Consider the following 17,756-nt stretch of genomic DNA (forward strand, 5'->3'; position numbering starts at 1 on the left):
TACACAAAATTATGCATATTCAATTGTTGGCTGTTTGGGGGGGGTTGGTTTTGTGGTGCTAGTTTTCTTTAGTTTTGGATTAGTTTTTAAAAAAAATTTGAAATTAATAGCACCTAACAGGTTTGTGCAATCACATCTATGGATCTTGCTCTGTAGTCTATCAAAAACTGAGGTGCTACAGATCTCTATCAAATTAAAGCAAGTGCTTGATGCAGAAATATACCACAAGATAAACAGAGATAACCCGAAAATTACCTGGATGTAATGGCTATTATAAACAAATAAATATCTACCACTGTATTAGAAGTCTGGTTTGATGCTTCTTTACAACTGAGAGGGAAAAACAGTAACACTTCAGAAATCCAGAGTAAGTTTCAACTAGTTACCGTCGGCATCCCACTTTCACACAGGATCTGCCCATCTCAGGCTGTAAAAGCTCTGCCACAGATAGTCCATCTCTTTGGAGACTTGATCTACAACTTTCAGCTGCTCTCGAAGGGCTTGGCCAGTGTGAGGTGTTACTTTTAGGTCTCTAGTACCACCTCATGCAGTTTCTGCCACAACTCAGTTAGGGAACCAAGCCCTATTAAATAAACAAAGATTCTTTAGCCTCTCCTTAATTCACATGCAAAAAATGATGTGTCATCTTATCCAGCATGATGCATTGGCACAACCCATGAATAGACTGTTAAGTGGCAAATTACCTGGAAATACAATGCTGGAAAGGAGACAAACTGAGATTACGACTGACTTCAGAAGATTCCCAATAAACCAGTGAAATTAGCACTAAAATGAGGTATTAGTACTAACAACTGCATTTCAGCAGTCTTTTCCCACAGGTTTCGCATTCTGAGAGTCAGGAAGGGTAAAGAAGATAGCAGGAATTCAGTCACCATGGCTGGGGGGATCCCTGTGCACTGTTGGGTGGCCTATGCAGTTGGAACACAATGCTCTGGAACAGGCTTTTACGCCAAATCCAATTCCCAGCAGTACAAAAAGCATTCTTCTCAAAGCAGCTTTGGGAGGATGAGGAAATCTAATCCTAGAGGGAACCCCGGTGCCCATGTACAATAGAAATCCCACCCACAGCAAAACAATTTTCTGGATGCAGATCAAAGAATATACCCTCTTCAGAGTGAACACTAAATACACCCGAATCACAACTGTGTCAATATTGGCACTAGGAAACGAAACCTGACTTCTAAAACTGATGCTGGGAAAGACTCCAGGTAACAGAAACTTCATGAGAGCACTAGTGCAATGTTCCCTGTGCTTCAGATGATGGTAATATAGGTATAAAGGTATAAACCTTTGCAAAATACAATGTTAGGGGATGAAAATATCCTGGGGTTTTGCAGGACAAATTAGAAGTTTAAGGAGCTCTTGTTTTAAGACACATTCAGTTTACAGTTATGTAATTCAATGCATAAATGAAAAAGACAAACTTTCTGCAAACAGTCCTCAACAGAATTTCAAGTTCCCAATTAAATCTTGCTCCATAATCAAATACTTGTATTTGAAGGGAAAACTGTTAGGAGTGGGTAAGAAATATCTGAAGATTTCCTTCTTAATCCTAAATGCAGAGACTTGCTTAAGTAAAATTGCCACACAACCTTGTCTCAAACCGAATTCTCTTCATTCACAAGTTTCTCAGACTCTGAGAGAGTTCGAGTTTCGGTTTTCTTTTTTTCCTTCCCTAAATAAACACAATGCAGTGTTCACTATCTGTCTCTGCCTGACCATTCTCAGTACTCCATTCCTGGGGTCCTTCTACAACAGACGTAACATTTTGAAGTGTATCTGTTAACCATTCTGAACACTGACTATGCTAAGGGCTGGCACAAAGAAATTTTAAAGGAGACTGGCTATTCCATCACCAGATCACAGTCAGTGAACAGGGCAGGCAGGCAGGCAAGCACACTGAGCAGTCTGAAGGGAGGTGCCTCGCTCAGCCTTTTCCCTGCTGCTTGACTCAGCTCAGCCACTTCAGAGAGGAAGCCGAACATAAAATATGCCACCATCCCTTGTGCTCCCAACTGCTGCAGCAGCCCAGCTAATTCCTGAAATGCCAGATGTGCTTGGAACTGATAACCTGTACATCCCAGCATGTCACTTGGGGCCCAGGAGAACAAGAAGGACAAGGCAGAGACTGGGGGAGATAGGACCCAAACACACACAAATGCCTCTCCCTTTACACAGCTCTAAATAAAATTAAGCCACTCATGTCATTTCCACTGCCAGCTTAGCTCAAGCATGGTAGATTTCCAATTCAGCTCATTCACCTCACTTTGATCCATGCTACACATGCTGCATTCTATTCATATCTACAACCATCACTGACAGCAGCAGAAAAAGCATAAATCCAACAATAAAACAGTTTTCAGAGCGAGAATCTAATGGGAACTACAGATTTAGGGGTTTTTTTCTTTAATTTTTTCTTTACATTTTATTAGCCTGATATTAACATGGTGGAACACAATTTTATTTTCTCTTGCAGCACATAAGAAATCAGCACACAGAACACACCCAAACCAAGTAAGTTTAAGTTTTAGACGGTCATTAGGTTTACTCCTGGCCTTGCCCCTGCATCTTTCTTGACCTTTCAATTAAACCAAGCAAAGCATCTCCTTAGAACCACAGCTTTTAAGTAAACAGATAAAAACATGGAAATCTCACAAAACACTTAGTGTAACAAAATAATGACACAGCAACAAGACAGATGGAAAATATTTAAGAAAATGCCAAAAACCAGTTTCTTTTTTTCAGTATTTCTCCTCATCGGTTCTGTCATAGTTTATTTACAAATGATTAGTCTAAATTACAGGTTATGCAGTTTCCCTTTAGACCATTACAAGATTGCTGTATCATGGCTTTTAAACCATCTGAAAAAAGGGTCTTGGGGCAGAAAACAAGGTAGGGAGGAAGGGAAGGATGCCTGTGCACATGCGTCAAGGTATGCGTATTTGGAAAGCAAGAGACAAGGGATGTTTGCATACATTCATACAAAGAACTGCATTACATACATATCCTACACGCATAAATAGAAAGTAACTGGAAATCTCATAGAACAGCTGCTTTTGTATCATTGTGACACATCCAAAGAACTAACCCCGATATGCCACTGGGTAAACATAACCCTCAAAAGAGATACAGTTTGTGTCAAGAAAATTCTAGCCCTGGTTTGTAAAGACTCAATCCAGAATTGCATTTTTGGAAGCTAATTCAGAAGAGGTTTTGGACTTACCAACAGGTCTTAATGTCTTCAAGAGAGAAAAGGGGAAATTTTAGCTGAAGAAAACTTCCAAACATGACACTCTTACCATGTATTAAGTTTAAAAACAAGACTACTACTACTACTATGCTTACCACAAACACTGAAGCACTCAGACTTCACAGCTTTAAAGAGTAATAAAAAACCTTTACAGATCAAGCCACAGTTCAGGGCCAAGTCTCATTGCCATAGGATTTTTGGCTTACAAAAGCAATTTTGAATTAAAAAAAAAATTAGCCATGGGCACTGTTGTTTTATCCAGCACATATCCTGCACCAGGAATTGGTCACATTTAATGGCACCTAATGATTCATTATTACATCTCAGAAATAAAAACGGATGTGAGGAAACACATGGAGCAACATCAAAACCACCTCATCACCTAATTAGCTTGATAAAGGGACTACACACTTAGTACAGACACTGGCAGATAAATGTTTATTAAACTAAAGCATTGTTTGCACTCTCTAAATGACAGGAAGATTGTTTGATCCTGAGCATCGTAAGGTGAGTGGACCCTCTACATACACAATGAAATTTGTAGCCAGTTTGTGGGAATTCTGTCTAGGCTTTACCTTCGGTCAAGTCTGTTTACGTATCTCCTGGCCTAACAGGATTTGTCTTGCCCATCTACAAGATGCAAAGAAGAAGCAAAGATAGCATTATGCTGCTGCTCGTTTGGATGGAGTTTTCCTTCATGAAAGCTTGCAAAGTAACAGGCAGAGCCTTTCACAAACCCAGGTGTCACTAGCAGTCTAGTCAGCAAGCAGTACAACTTGTAAAATTAGCTTATTCACATGTTCACTGCCTCAGTGAATCCGGCCTGACCTTACGGAGGTTAGGACCTTTGTTTTGAAAATGCAAACTTATAAAAAACATCCCAAATTAGTGATCCATAGAGTTTTATTACCCTGAACTACTTCAAATCAAACTAAAAACCAGGTTAACGTTTCCATCAGTTGGGAGATACATAACCCGTTTATTTAGGTGCACCTCAGTCAGAACGGACACAGAACAGCCCCTCCTTCCTGTATCAGCTCTTCAGACTTTTTTTCAGCTCTGAGTTTATCCACCGGCAAGCTAAAAGAGTCATCTAGTGGCCACAAACAATTCCTGCAGTCTCACCAACTTCTGCAGTCCGGCTGCCAGGGCAAGACAAGGCTTTTTACCCTTAAAGCACACTCAGCACTGACAAGGGTCCACTGCAGGTCCAGTATCTGAACCGTGACATGGTCCTTGCAACCTCGTTCATAATGTTCCCTGTTCATGTTCCTTAGCGTGCCTTAGATGTTAGTTTCCCAGCCCATGTCAAGGCCAAAATCAAGTCCTCTCCTTAAACATGCCTGGGAGTAGACACGGCTGTGCTGTTTCTAACCCTTATACAGCTGCTTCTGTTCCTCTTCAGGGGTGGGCAAACCTTTTCTGAGTAATGTCACTACCCCTGGAAAGCATCAGTTCAAGTGACATGGATTAAACTGCTAAGCAGCAGCATGGCAAGCCAAGGGATCCTCCTTGGCCCACATCCCTCCTCTACCACAGACCCGCTGAGTAGGCTTGGACAAAGCACAGGGGTATTTAGGTAAGGTCTCTCACTCATGGAAGAACCATCTGCCTAACAACATGCAAAAGACAGAACCACAATATATTAAGCAGGTATCTGAAGTATGAGTTAAAATAACACTTTGATAAACAGTATTAACATCTATAAAAATCTTACTAAGCGTCATAAATATTTGTAATGCACTATCAGTTCTCTGTACAACCCCTCCAGCCAGGTAAGCTCCAGAAATTTAAGCAATATAATTTTATATGAAAGCATCAAATATTCATTCTTCAAATGAATGGCCATTTCAACTATAAAAGAAAGTGAAAAATTGGTACTGATTTTTCCTATCAACACCTTAGTTTTAAAACAAACTCAGATCCGTTTTTTTTGCTCTGTGTTAATCTGTGTTACCTGTTGAGTGACTGAACTGCAGGCACCAGAACACACCTTAGGCAAGATTGTCCAAAGCGTTTCTTTTTGTTCCTGGAAATCACTTTGCTGCCACACTAATGCCAGACTCTGGAAGAACATGTTGCTATTCTTCCTTCCCAGCGTAGAGACTGCTATTTGCTTATTTTTTTAGATGTTTGCACTGTTGATCAGAGGTGAATCTAATACGGTGAGTGTCAGGTGTTAATCATCACACACACAAAACTTCCACACCATTTTATAATATGCCCCCTTACACCCCACCATGCGGTTTAACATCTGTAACTTAATCCCAGCAGCAGCAGCTTCCCCACCCCATTCCCAAAACAAGGAACTATAGGTTCTCCAAACCTTTCAAGGAAGCCAAAAGACTTCCTTAAATTCATGCTTAACCTCCCTGTGATTCAGAGATTCTACCTACCTCAGTCACAAAGGTGCCACCTAGCTTTTTCCATCAATCCTATACAAGAGTTGGGTAAAGCAAGTGAAAAATGCTATAAAAGTGCAAATTATCACTCTAGTACAGTTAAGGAGGCCCAACGTATTTCAAGCTGCAGTTGAAGGTGGAAAACAGTGGTACCACAACTATACCAAGACATGAAAGAAAGAAAAATGACCCTTGCAAGCCGTAATGTCAGAATTAAGTACAGAGAAGATTCCTTCAAAATGGTGAGGGCACGAGCAGCAGCTAAGTGATGTTTAAAGCTAGTATTCAGCTCAGCCACCCTCTGATCCCAGCGGACAACACCTCCACCTTCCTTCACATGTCTAACTAATTAAGTATTGGTCAGATTCGCCCTATGTGGAGGACCTGCACAAAGACTAACTCTAAATCACAAGTATTTCTCCAAGATGAGGGACACCTTATCCTTTTAGGTCAGTAAATCACCAAGAGCTGTTTCTTGCTACTCCCTCCACAGGGGTCCAGTCGCAGAGGTGTCTGCAAGTGAGAAAACAGTTCTGCAGTGCTCAAGATGTTTGTACAGGCACTCCCCAGATCTATTTCTCTAGTTCTTAAACAGGCCTAATTTGTATTGTCAATAAAAATAGTATTTTGCAGCCTTAACTGGCCAGAATCATATGAAAGGCAAGGCCACTCTTAAGATTTTATTTAACATTGACTTTATTTAAATCTTTATTTAGACACAAATTTCACTCATGCTAATTTTGGTTTTTTTATCTATGTATTTTAAAAATAAGATACTCTGGTAACAGCAATGAAAGAGAGGGTTCACTACTGGCCTAAAATAGCATGCCAAAAAATATCACCGATGAAATGAGTAGCACACAGTAGCAGAGGTCTACTCATGTCTACTGTGTTAGGCCAGGCCACATTGCACTGTCTCACACCATGTTTTCAGAGAACAGCAAGAGTGAATGAGCATCAGGAATGGCCACCAAAGCTCATTTTGTCCTGTTACTACAGCGAAGATGCACAAAGTTTTCCTATTCCATCCATATTCATATGTACACATACATATGTAAGTATCTATACATACTTTTCTGAAGGTACATGCAAGATAAAAGTGAACACCACACAGTAGGCCTGTTTTGCAAAGGTGCCAGGCAGAAAAAAAAAATTAGTGGCAGACTTAAAAACACGAGAAATTGCAAAATACCACAGCCACTCCAAACCCCTCTCTCTGCGCATTAAAATTAAAATGAGAAGCTCCTTCTGAACCTTCTACTGCCTCTTAATATGCAGATCAGCCAAAGCATGGTACTTCGTACAACACATGTACTTTGTTAGTGCTGCAAATACCTAGGTTGGCATACTCCCGTTTGATAAATGGTTTATGATATTGACCAGGCTTCTATCACCTCAAAAGAGAGCCATAATATGCCTTTTCTAGAGGTCTTACCACAGACTACCTGGGAACTTTGGTTAGTTGGGTAGCTGCCTGCCCCCTTGCTCCCCCACCAGGTTTGACAAAGGAAGCACATTATGCTCCTTAACCATCTTCAAGAGATGGCACAATGTTCAAGAATTAATTATTTCTAGGTATAAATCAAGGAGGCTGACCATCTTGAAACAAACACATTACTGACTGAAGCCTAAGCGTCTCCACAGCCTCTATTTGCACCTTAATTACTCAGCAGAAATGTGCTAAAGAGTTATCAGTCAACTGAAGATGCCTTTCTCTAAGGACCTGCAGGACAAGCTGAAATACCTCGTAGAACTGCCAATAGCAAAGGATTTATCTGCTTTTATGTGCATTTGTCAACTCATACTGCAGAAAATTTAGAACAAGCAACAGTGTAAAACTGATGATAATATTTAGAATATATTTGCTTCTTATGAAAGCTCACCCGGAAAGTACCTATTTTTCCTCTGCCTAACCACCACCTCAACACATCAGTTTGGATCCCTTGTCTCACTAGAGGTCCACCAGAAAGCAGATGTCAGTACCTGCAGCAAACATTTCGAGGTGCAAATTCAGAATTCACAGAGCAGGGACTCAAGTCAGACATTTGGTGAAAGCCCAGCATCTGATTCAGAAAAGCTCTACCAGAGTCTTATTCCTGGTAATTTATTCAATTATTTATTAAATAAACCATGAGAACTGCTGCAGATGGGAAGGCCTCAGTTGTGTTGTTAGAATATACCACAGGTTTTTTCAAATGGAGCCTGGCTAGCTGCCTGCCTTTTCAGAGCCTTGAAGGGAGAAGGAAATACCTGAAATCTAGTAACTCTTTACTGCTCCTGACTAGCAAGAACCTGCTTCTTGAGTGACTTCCACCAAAATTCTTCTTACTGAGATTTTGTTAATGCACAATAGGCCCATGTGGAACTTGCCTGCCTCTTTACCCAAAGAACTTGCAGGTGTTTACACACCTGATTGCTACTTCCAAGTTACTCCATATATTAACAAGCCTCAAGGGGCAGCATCAGTTACAAAAAGAAAGTAATTTAGTCAAGTACAGAACACTTACAGCTACATTACTACAATTTTAAATTTAAAAACAACCCCATACATTCTTGTAGATAGCTGAGAACAGGAAAACTCAAATTATTTTGATTTCTAAAGACAGTTTAATTTTTTAATTAGTTTGGGAAAAAAGTATTTTGTTTGAACATCTGCATAAAGATAACCCTTTAATTTGAAAGTATTTTAACCTCCTGAAAAAAGCATTTTACTGTACAGTACTGAACTAACAGATAAAAAGGGAGGAATACATTTTGAGTAGCTTTCCCCTGCAGCACAATCCTGCTCATCTTCAGCTGAAATGCACAGGTTTTTCTGGCAGCACCTTCTGCGACTGCTTTTGAAAAAAGAAGTACCCTGTGAAGTATTACAAAAGCCATGCCCTTCCATACTCAAGTTCTACATCTGAAGAATCTCAGATGCTGCCAGGGTTTCAGCTCAGGCTAGCTGGCCATCAGGGAAGACGGTCCCAAAGCAGCACATGACCCCAGCTCCCTGCAAAGTCCCTCCGCTGCTGTGACTGTGCCTCCCAGCAAGGTTCTTCCAGCATTATCCCACACAGAAGTCCAAGGAGAATGGTCCAAGCTGCTGCTGTTACACCACATCCATGCGGAAGGTGGACATAGCACTGTTAGAAGGTGCTGCAGCAGGGGCAGCACCCCCTGCGTCCTCACCAGCAGAAGCTGTGAACTTCCAGAGCCATGGTCATGGCCCAGATGCATCAATTCTCGAGGTCCCTCATACTGTGCCATAACTTGGCTACCAAAGAAAGCATTATTTTTGTGGTTTACTCTTAATAAGTACCTTCTCCATTTACAGCAAAAGAGAGAATTTTATTTTTCCCTCTAAAAGAAAGATACAATCAAACCAAGTTGCTGAGTTTTATCATTTTTTGTCATGTTTGTGTTTCTAGGTAGTTGCTTCAGTTCTTTTGGCTTTATAAAAGCTGTGCAAGCTTGACAGGGACATTCAAGTAAGTTTTCTTTCTCCTCCTGAAACTATCACTCCTCTTGTCACTCTCCCACAAATATGATTTTTGTTTTGCATAAAGTTTTCATTAAACAGTATAATTTTGTAGCTTAAGGTACTCTAAAATATTACTCAAAAAAATGAAGACTGAATATGCCACATTTTTCTACGGTTTTCAGTTTATTTTCACAGGGCAAGGGAAGGAGCAGAGGTGACATTTTCAAGTCTAAACTCTAACATCTGAGCAATTTCCAAGCAAAGTAAACACTGATCCTTTTATCCCTTGTCAATATCCACCAGCATGGATTTCTGTACTTGCATGAAGTCTCAGAGAAGGTGACAAGGCTCCAAACAAAATGCACAGGTTTACATTAGCAAATCTCAGAACAGGAACTTTACCTTGGGATGTAACATTCAACCTCCCTATCCAAAACACAGCCCCAGTGAATGCATGCTGAATACCTGCTGTTGGTTTCGCCAGCACCTGACACGTGACAAAAGCTTGAAAACTGCTAACAATAACTTCCTGAACTCCACAAATCACACACAAGCAACTAAAATCGCCCTGCTAGTTAAAAAAAAAACAAACAAAAAAATTTAGAATATTGGCCAGAGAAACATACTCTTCTTACAGGCCACTGGAAGAGAAGCTATCATCTCTTTTTCAGGTAGTCCACCACTAGTGAAAATCTCAAGAGTAACTGATGAAATTAACACTTTACAGCACCAACTCCAGACTTAAAAACTGAACTGGCACCTTGAATCTGTAGTAAACTGGCATTCTGCACAGTGAGAGAGCTATCTTGCTAAAATCACCTATCAACACACTCACTGAAAGCCCCATGCGATTTTTAAGAACAGCCTGCCATGTAGCATGTTGTGCTGGGTCCTGTGGAAGCAAGCTATGGAAGGAAAGGGGATCTACTTCAGAAAGTATCACAGGAGAAAGATATAAGCAGCATTATAATTAAGACATGTTATCTTCAGCATCAGTAACTAACTGATGCTATCTGCTCTGGAAACTATCTAGACTGCAAAACCATGTACAAAAGACACATAGAAGTCCCTAGCAGAAGAAATAGACAGCAGTGCTCTGTTTCTGGAGGTACATCCTCCTCCTCTTGCACTTTACTTAGCCTGCCCTCAAGGCTCTAGCTTGACAAGCAGTAAGCATAGGTCAGCTCTGAAACCAAAAGGAGTCCTGTCCCCTGTCCTGCTTCTACTATGCACTCCCGGACCCCTTTTTAGAGCTGTTCAGTTCATAAGTCTGATTCACAACACATTAGATGATCTACCCAGTCATGGTCAGTTCTATCTTTAGGCAGAAAGAGTTAAGCTAATAATAACAATTTAGCTATGATCATTCTTCCAGTCCTGTTCATTATACAACAAAAACACTAGTGTGGCCCCATGAGGTAAGATGCAAGTGTCTGAGGCTTGGACTGTTTCTTCTAGTAACAGTGCTGCCATTTAAATATGGTGATTCACTGTTACTTCTGTCAATTAAGTTTTATTCCACTTCTTAGTCAGGGAGCTGTCATTCAAATAATGTCTGTATCTCCTATCTACGATGAAGACAGGACAACATTACCCATGTTGAAGGTGAAAAAAATACTCTGGGACCCGTACCCTTCATTCCTTCATGCCTACAAATAAAGAGCACTTACTAGTACCCTTGTGATCTCGCCAATGAAGAAGTATCCAGCTTTCAGACACAACTTCTCATCCCCTTTTGGTGGACTCCAAAATACACTAACAAATTTCTACAAGTTAAGAGAAAACCAGGTTGCCAAAATATGACAAGAAGCAGCAAATGCTTTGACTCCAGCTGTCAGTGAAGCAGGAAAATCAGTTGTAAGAACCAAATGTAGAGGCACTGGTAGGAACCCTTTATTGATACAGGTCGGATTTTTTACAGCAGCCTCCTATCAATTATAACTGAAATGTTGAAAATAGGTACAAACGGAATAAAACAGCACAGAAGTCCAACAGCTGTTGGGCTTAAACGCTTCACGTTATGCCCAGGTACTTAGTGCTACAGAGTTTCTTTACTGGCAGAATGCAAGTGAGAAGGCAGTAACTTTGGCAAATAAGGGTTGATACTTGGGCCCACATAGGAAATACATTTGCATCTACAGCACAAGCAAATTTACCACACATTCCTTGTGAAGACACTAGCATGTAGAATTATCTTTACATTATACACACTGAAGCAAACAGGCTTGTGTTGTCTTTTTAACACACTGATAAAATGCGCACAGCACATAAAATGTATTTAGCTACTGTTTTATCCCTCAGAATAATGACATAACACAGGGTTAATTTCTTGAGCACAAGTCTATACCAAGAAGTAGATTTAGCGCAATGAATTTAGAGATTGCATAGAGGCAAAACCACACAGTGTAGTATACCCAGCACATGAAAATAAATACAAAAGACGCAAGGCCACACATGACTGGAAGTTTTATTATTACTTCCTATACAATGCTCCTCCACCAATACTCAAGTGGAAGCTACAGACTGGGCTATAGAAGTGGTTTGTTGTTTTTATTTTGGCCTTACACCTTTACTTCAAAGCTGTTCAATGGCAAGCAATAAGTGTGAGCCAAGCACACAACACTCTTATGACTTCTGCTTGCCCTGAAACTTACAAGAATCACAGAAGCGTAAAATCACAGAATGGTTGGGGTTGGAAGGGATCTTGAAGATCATCTGGCTTCAACCCCCCACCTTCAACTAGACTATGTTCCTCAGAGCCCCATCTCACCTGCTCGTGAACACCTCCAGGGATGGAGGGTCTACAACATCTCAGGGCAACCTGTTCCAGTGCCTCAACACCCTCACAGAGAAGCATTGCTTCCTAATACCTAATCCAAACCTACCCTTCTTCACCTTAAGGCCATGCTCCCTTGTTGTATCACTACATGCCCTTGTGAAAAGTCCGTCTCCAGCCTTCTTGAGAGCCCCCTTAAAGTACAAGAAGGCTGCTGGAAAGAAGCAAAGCTAAATTCCACCAAGGAAAAATGGGAAGTCAGTCATAACCAAAAATATAACCAGAAATCAACCCCCAATTTCTGATTTACTGTACCTCTCTCATCTTTCACCAAAATGCATCAAACTTTAAAGTAAGTGTTTCTCCAGAACTTCTTTCAGCAAAGCTACTGGAGAACTTCACTGTAAGAACTACTACAAGGCTCTACATCTTTCATTTAATAGAACTATCAGTAAATTAAACTTGTCAGCACAGAAAACAGCTACTCACTACACACTCTTGTGTGGATCAAGAGCACAAGCAATTCTGGTTAGGCCTCACATGATCCTGATCAAGATCTTTGATTGTTTCTACTGTCCCCTGTTACCTGGGCAGTAGCTCAGACCTGCAGCAGTGCCCTGTAGCTGCAGTGGCAGCTTCCAATGCCAGGCTGGCCCACCACAGCTGCGTGTTTGAGTGGCTTCCCATGAAGAGTCCTCTGCAAAATCACTCAGGCCATCATGGGCAGAGCAAACAAAGCTGTCCCATTAATCTGACTGTTAACAGGCAGTAATAAAAAGACACCATAAGCAGAATATGACAACACAAAGTATTTGTATAACCTACCACCAGTTACAGATTAGCAATTTCAGAACTCCATTAGAGGGAATACAGAGAATGGTGCTCATCTGTTTAAAAAGCTGAAAATTGATTAATGAACCTGTGATATTTACATTCTTCACTCCATAAAGAAAAATAATTAATAAACCCCAATGCAACAATGTAAGAAGGCACCTTTCCATAGAAGTTGCCCATTTGTTTCAACTGAGATTATTCCAAACACTGTTTTCTCTCAACAAACCTGGCTTCCTTTTTGAGGGATGCTTGGTATAAAGAGTACTTTTTCCTTTTTTCTTTTCATGTCTATAATTTTATTTCCATGTTTTAACATCACATCACTCCCTCAAATACATCACACTGATGTAGATCCACAACTACTAAACCACTGTGAAGTCTCTTCTCTTGCATTACTCAATCCATCTAGAAGTTCTGAAACAAGAGTGGATTTTTAAAGTTGTTTAGAGTAAACGTTACCTTTATAATCTGTCCTTTATGGCTGTATTTTTGTGTCATATCTATTTATACTTTTCAATGAAAAAAACCCAAAATTTACAAGCTATAACCTTTCATTGACTACAGATCTTTGCTACAGCAAAATACATCATTTCCTGAGTATACTCCATTACCGTATTAGTAGGAGCAAAACCATCTAATCAGAGATCATAACAACATAATTGTTCCTTCCTTGTTATTGAGCCTGGGCAGGTTGTGACTCTTGGTTCCTCCTCCAACAGCTGCCCGGACCCACGCGAGGTAAAAGCGGCACTCACCTCCTCTGCCTTCGCGGTCACAGAGCTGGCACACGAGTGTTTTCGGTGCAGCACTCTGCCATCCTTCCTACAGCCCTGGTGCGCTGCAACGCAACACGACCACCGTGATAGCGCTTCTCCAGCCCGGCTTTCGCCTGTCACAAACAGAGCCCGCAGCCACACACAGAAATTAACTCCGGACCGATGAAAATAACTTTCGGGGGAGGAGTAACAGCGCTGTTCCGAGGGAAACGAAAAGCAGGAAGCTGATCTCAGCAGCGCGGGGAGCACGGACGGGGCGGAGCAGAGGCACGGAGCGAGGAAAAGTGGAGCAAGACTCGCTGCTTAAAGCCTGGCTTTGGCAGTATGACCAACCAGCCCCGCATTACTGAAATACCAGCGCCGGGGCTGACACGGACGCCAGCACCCCCTGGCCCGGGGGCAGAGGCCCGCGGCAGCCCCGCGCAGCGGCAATCGCCGCACAGGTACCGGCCCTGCGCAAGCGGCCCCCACACGCCGCCCGCCCCGCTGCCGCCAAGCCTCCGGCCCCACAGCGGCCCTGGGTAGCTTCCCTGCTCGCCCCGGATGCTTCCCTGCTCGCCCCGGCCCGGGGTGAGGGCTGCCGGGGCGCCGAGCCCCCTGTCACGCGTGAGCTGGTTTGAAAGGGCACGTCCTGCAGGACGGACTCAACGCTCCTGCCCTGCGGACTGCGGGGAACTCCTCCGGCGTGCTAAAAGCAACAGATGATGGGACCTTCTAAAAGACTGAACTGCCGTGTCTAGTGCGAAATTAAATTCTTCTGATGAAGTTTAAAAGAAAAGGGGGGGGGGGGGGGGGAGGGAGGATTCTTTAGGAAAACAGCTTCAAGAACTCAGAGGCTTTTCATGCTAAAATTTAAACTGACTCCAAGGAGGGCTTAACCTCGACGACAGCATCTCCCACTCTGTAAGAACTTTCTCTACCTCCACAGGGCTGCCCTTCCCACGAGAAGGCAGGCCAGGGAAGCTCGCTCCGTGCAGGAGCTGGCTCCCCCAGGAAAGCTGCCTCTGCTCCTGCAGAAACGGACACGCTGCAGTCCTGGCCGCTGCAAGGGTCGGGCAGCTTCTGCTGCTTGCCTGTCCCCCACATTCCTCAGCAGCAAGGCTGGTTTGTATCATGAGGACAAGCGTTACAAAACCCCACAGAAAACAGTGATATGTAACATTCTAAACAAACGTGAGCTTGGAAAACAAAGCCAAAAAAATACAAGGGAGGGTGGACTGACTACCATGACAGCCATCAGCCAGTGTTTCAAAATAGTAATTAACATCTGTAACAGGAAACAGCATGGCAGTGGATCTTTCTAACACTTGCAGAGCCAGGATCTATCTCTACTCTCAGCCAAAAGCAGACAATCCCCCAGCATTTCAGGCTTTTCTAAATGAGGCCGTGGAGGTGGAACACTGCATGGTTTTTACACTTGTCTTGCCCTTTTTCAGGTCTTAATGTTTTGCCCCATTAGCTCTGTATGGCAAGATGCAGAGTGTTTTGTACTGGTGGGTACAGAGCAGATACAGGGCCAAAACAGAACAGTAGATCAGTTTAAGCAAAGTTCCTACACTTTCAAAAATCCCGTCTGATGGCATCTACATTATACTGACAGAAGAATAGAAAATAGAGGCAAGGTGGCCAACCAATTTTATTCTTACCACTTCTTTCATATATTTTCTCTTGTCTGCTCGTTATAGGAACCTGTAGCATGTCTAACTCACATTTGGAAGATTCCATTCCAGATTATGAAACCCAGCAACTCCTAAGAAAGCATTTAATGACTCCTTTTAAATTCACTGTGCTTGTTCACTTTTTGACACTGTTTCAAAGTATGTCCTATACTCAGTCTGCAGACAAATCCAGACCGAGCTAGAGACATAGTCACACCTCTCTCCTGGCCTCTCTCCAAAGCCTGTGGCCTTCATTTCCAGGAGTGGACAGACAGGACCCATGCCTTTGTCTCAAGGCTTCCCAGTTCACAGCCTACCTGTGGTGACTGCAGTTACACTGAATCCTCAGGCTGTAAGCTGAAGGTCACTGATGCAGACATACATCCTTATCTACAGCTCCTCGGATGGAGCAGTCAGCTCCGACAGAGCGGATGCAAAGCCTCATTGCAGCAGGATCTTCAGGTGCTGCAGCAACAGCACAATAGCCACAAGGAGACTAAAGGCAGCCTAAATCTCAGCATGCAGGCTAGGCCAGCCAACATATGAACAGCAACACACCACATCCTATCCACCTTAATATCAATGCCATTTCTGCACTAGCGTCCCTGTAGTCTGGCAGCTTTAACCCTTTTCAATCATAAACCGAGACACTAGTTTCAATCCCATGAGTACTTAGTGATTCTTTTTGGGGGAAACTGTTAGCACTGGAGAGATATACAGCTGCTTCCTTACTAAGGAAACAAACAGCTTAAAGCCAGAACTGTATCAAAACTGCAAATGTGATTTACACACTCAGCTGAACAGATTTAATGAGCATTAAAACCAAGAAACCACAGAACCTGCACGGAATATTGTGCTGGGGTGCTCTGTGGACCAACAGTAGACAAGGTGAAAATGCAGGTAAGAGCTCTTACGAGGGAACAACTTAAGAGAAAGAGCAAAGATACTCCCAAAGCTTTTCTGATATTATTATTGCTAGATAAACGCCTGAGCTTCTCTTCAAATCAAAACCAACAGTTGTACAGCATCACTCACAGCTCTGGGAGTCCACAACACCTGAGATAAATGAGCTCACATGCCCACCACCAATCTCAGGGTTATTCTGTGTATTTCAGAGAAGCTGTTTCCTACCTGCTGTACAGAAGAGATTCTACAGCAGTGAGTGCTGTTTTCCCCCTGCTTCTCAATTTGATACTCAGTTTTGAAAGGGCACTTCTTAGTCCGGACCAATACTGGACAGGTATGTGTTGCTACAGTGTACAGTGCACAGTATAGCCTCCCTCCTCACTACTTCTTCACTTCAGGTACATCTGAGAGAGTATTTCACTAGATACAGAAGAGCAATCTCTGGCCCTCTTTACATGACAGACAAGGACAATTTATTCCAGCAACCATGAAAGCAACAGAAGCACCTTTTTTTTTTCTAAAAAAGGTACTTTTAGAAGTAAATAAATATTGTTATGACCATTGTTATGAGGTTAACTAACAAATCACTTAAAGCACATCTTTAACAACAAAAGTTTCAGTCTATCTTGACTTGGTAACAAAATAAAACACTTTCTCACATCTTTTTAAGTAACTTGCTATTATTTATTTTGCAAATAACTTTAAAGTATTCTGAAAGACCCTCCTCTACCGGCCAACTTCAATCTTTTATTATTAAAGGCACTTCATCCTTAAGATGACATGCCATACAAAGGAAAAGCTGGAAAGACAGGCTAAAGTATTGCATTGATTTCAGTACAAAAAGCTCCATTTCTTTAACCCTGCCTTTCTACGCAGGAAACTTCCTTGAGAAACTAGAGTAGCATCTGCTTACTTCAAATAATTACTCTCTGCTCCTTCGTCTCTCCTAAGTCTCCTTGGCAAGTACATTTTAAAATCAAAGTTTACCATTTCAGTTGGATTTCACAGCCAGGACTGTTAAAGTCATGTTATGCCACCATTCTTGTCAAAGCGAAACAGTTTGTGCGTAACACTACCAGACAGACTTGTGTCATTATCTTTGCTGACTAGTGTTATTATGCTGTCCAGAGGTCTCCAACTGCAGTATAGATACAGCAGTACATGAGCAGTTTCTAACACTGCAGTCATTACCTCCTACAAGTCTGCAAATGGAACTAAGAAGATTAGTCCATTGGTAGGCTTACATTCATTTTTCAGGCATCTGTATCATCTACAAGACAATGTTTTAATGTTTTTGAAGTAATTTTTAAAAAGTTGAAAACCCACTACTTTAAATTGTGTATATATATAATAGCTTTTTTCTTGCAGAGGGATACAAATTTTTTTAAAGCTTGACGTGGTCAAAAGGGATCATCCTTTAGCTACTCGACAAAAAAACTACTTCAGAAGAAGGCATAAGGAAGGAAGTAGCAAGCACCTACAAGTGTGGTTAAAGCACTCTTGTGCTTTAAACTCATTCATACACACTCACAAGTCCAGGCACCTTCAGTCAAGCAGTTACTGTTTTAAAACTAACTTTAAGTTTTGTATTGCTGAAACTACAGTTGTCAAAATAAATTTCTATGTGACAATTTCTCACGTCTCATTCCCTATATTAACGGCAGGTG

At 41.9% G+C, this 17,756-nt stretch overlaps 1 protein-coding gene across 6 annotated transcripts in view; it reads right to left on the reverse strand.

Moving 5' to 3' along the window:
• Nucleotides 1-17,756, reverse strand: part of BBX (BBX high mobility group box domain containing) — a 140,598-nt gene that overhangs the window by 93,158 nt on the left and 29,684 nt on the right. Inside the window, exon 1 of one of the 6 annotated variants that reach the window (XM_082277964.1) lies at nucleotides 13,505-13,612. The exons of the other annotated variants lie outside the window; for them this stretch is intronic. The gene's annotated coding sequence lies outside the window, so the exon portion shown is untranslated. Of the gene's footprint in view, nucleotides 1-13,504; nucleotides 13,613-17,756 lie in introns of those variants that run through there. 6 annotated transcript variants of the gene reach the window in all.

The sequence above is a fragment of the Coloeus monedula genome, assembly GCF_965178545.1.
Source record: "Coloeus monedula genome assembly, chromosome: 3".
In the NCBI taxonomy this organism is placed as follows: Eukaryota; Metazoa; Chordata; class Aves; order Passeriformes; family Corvidae; genus Coloeus; species Coloeus monedula.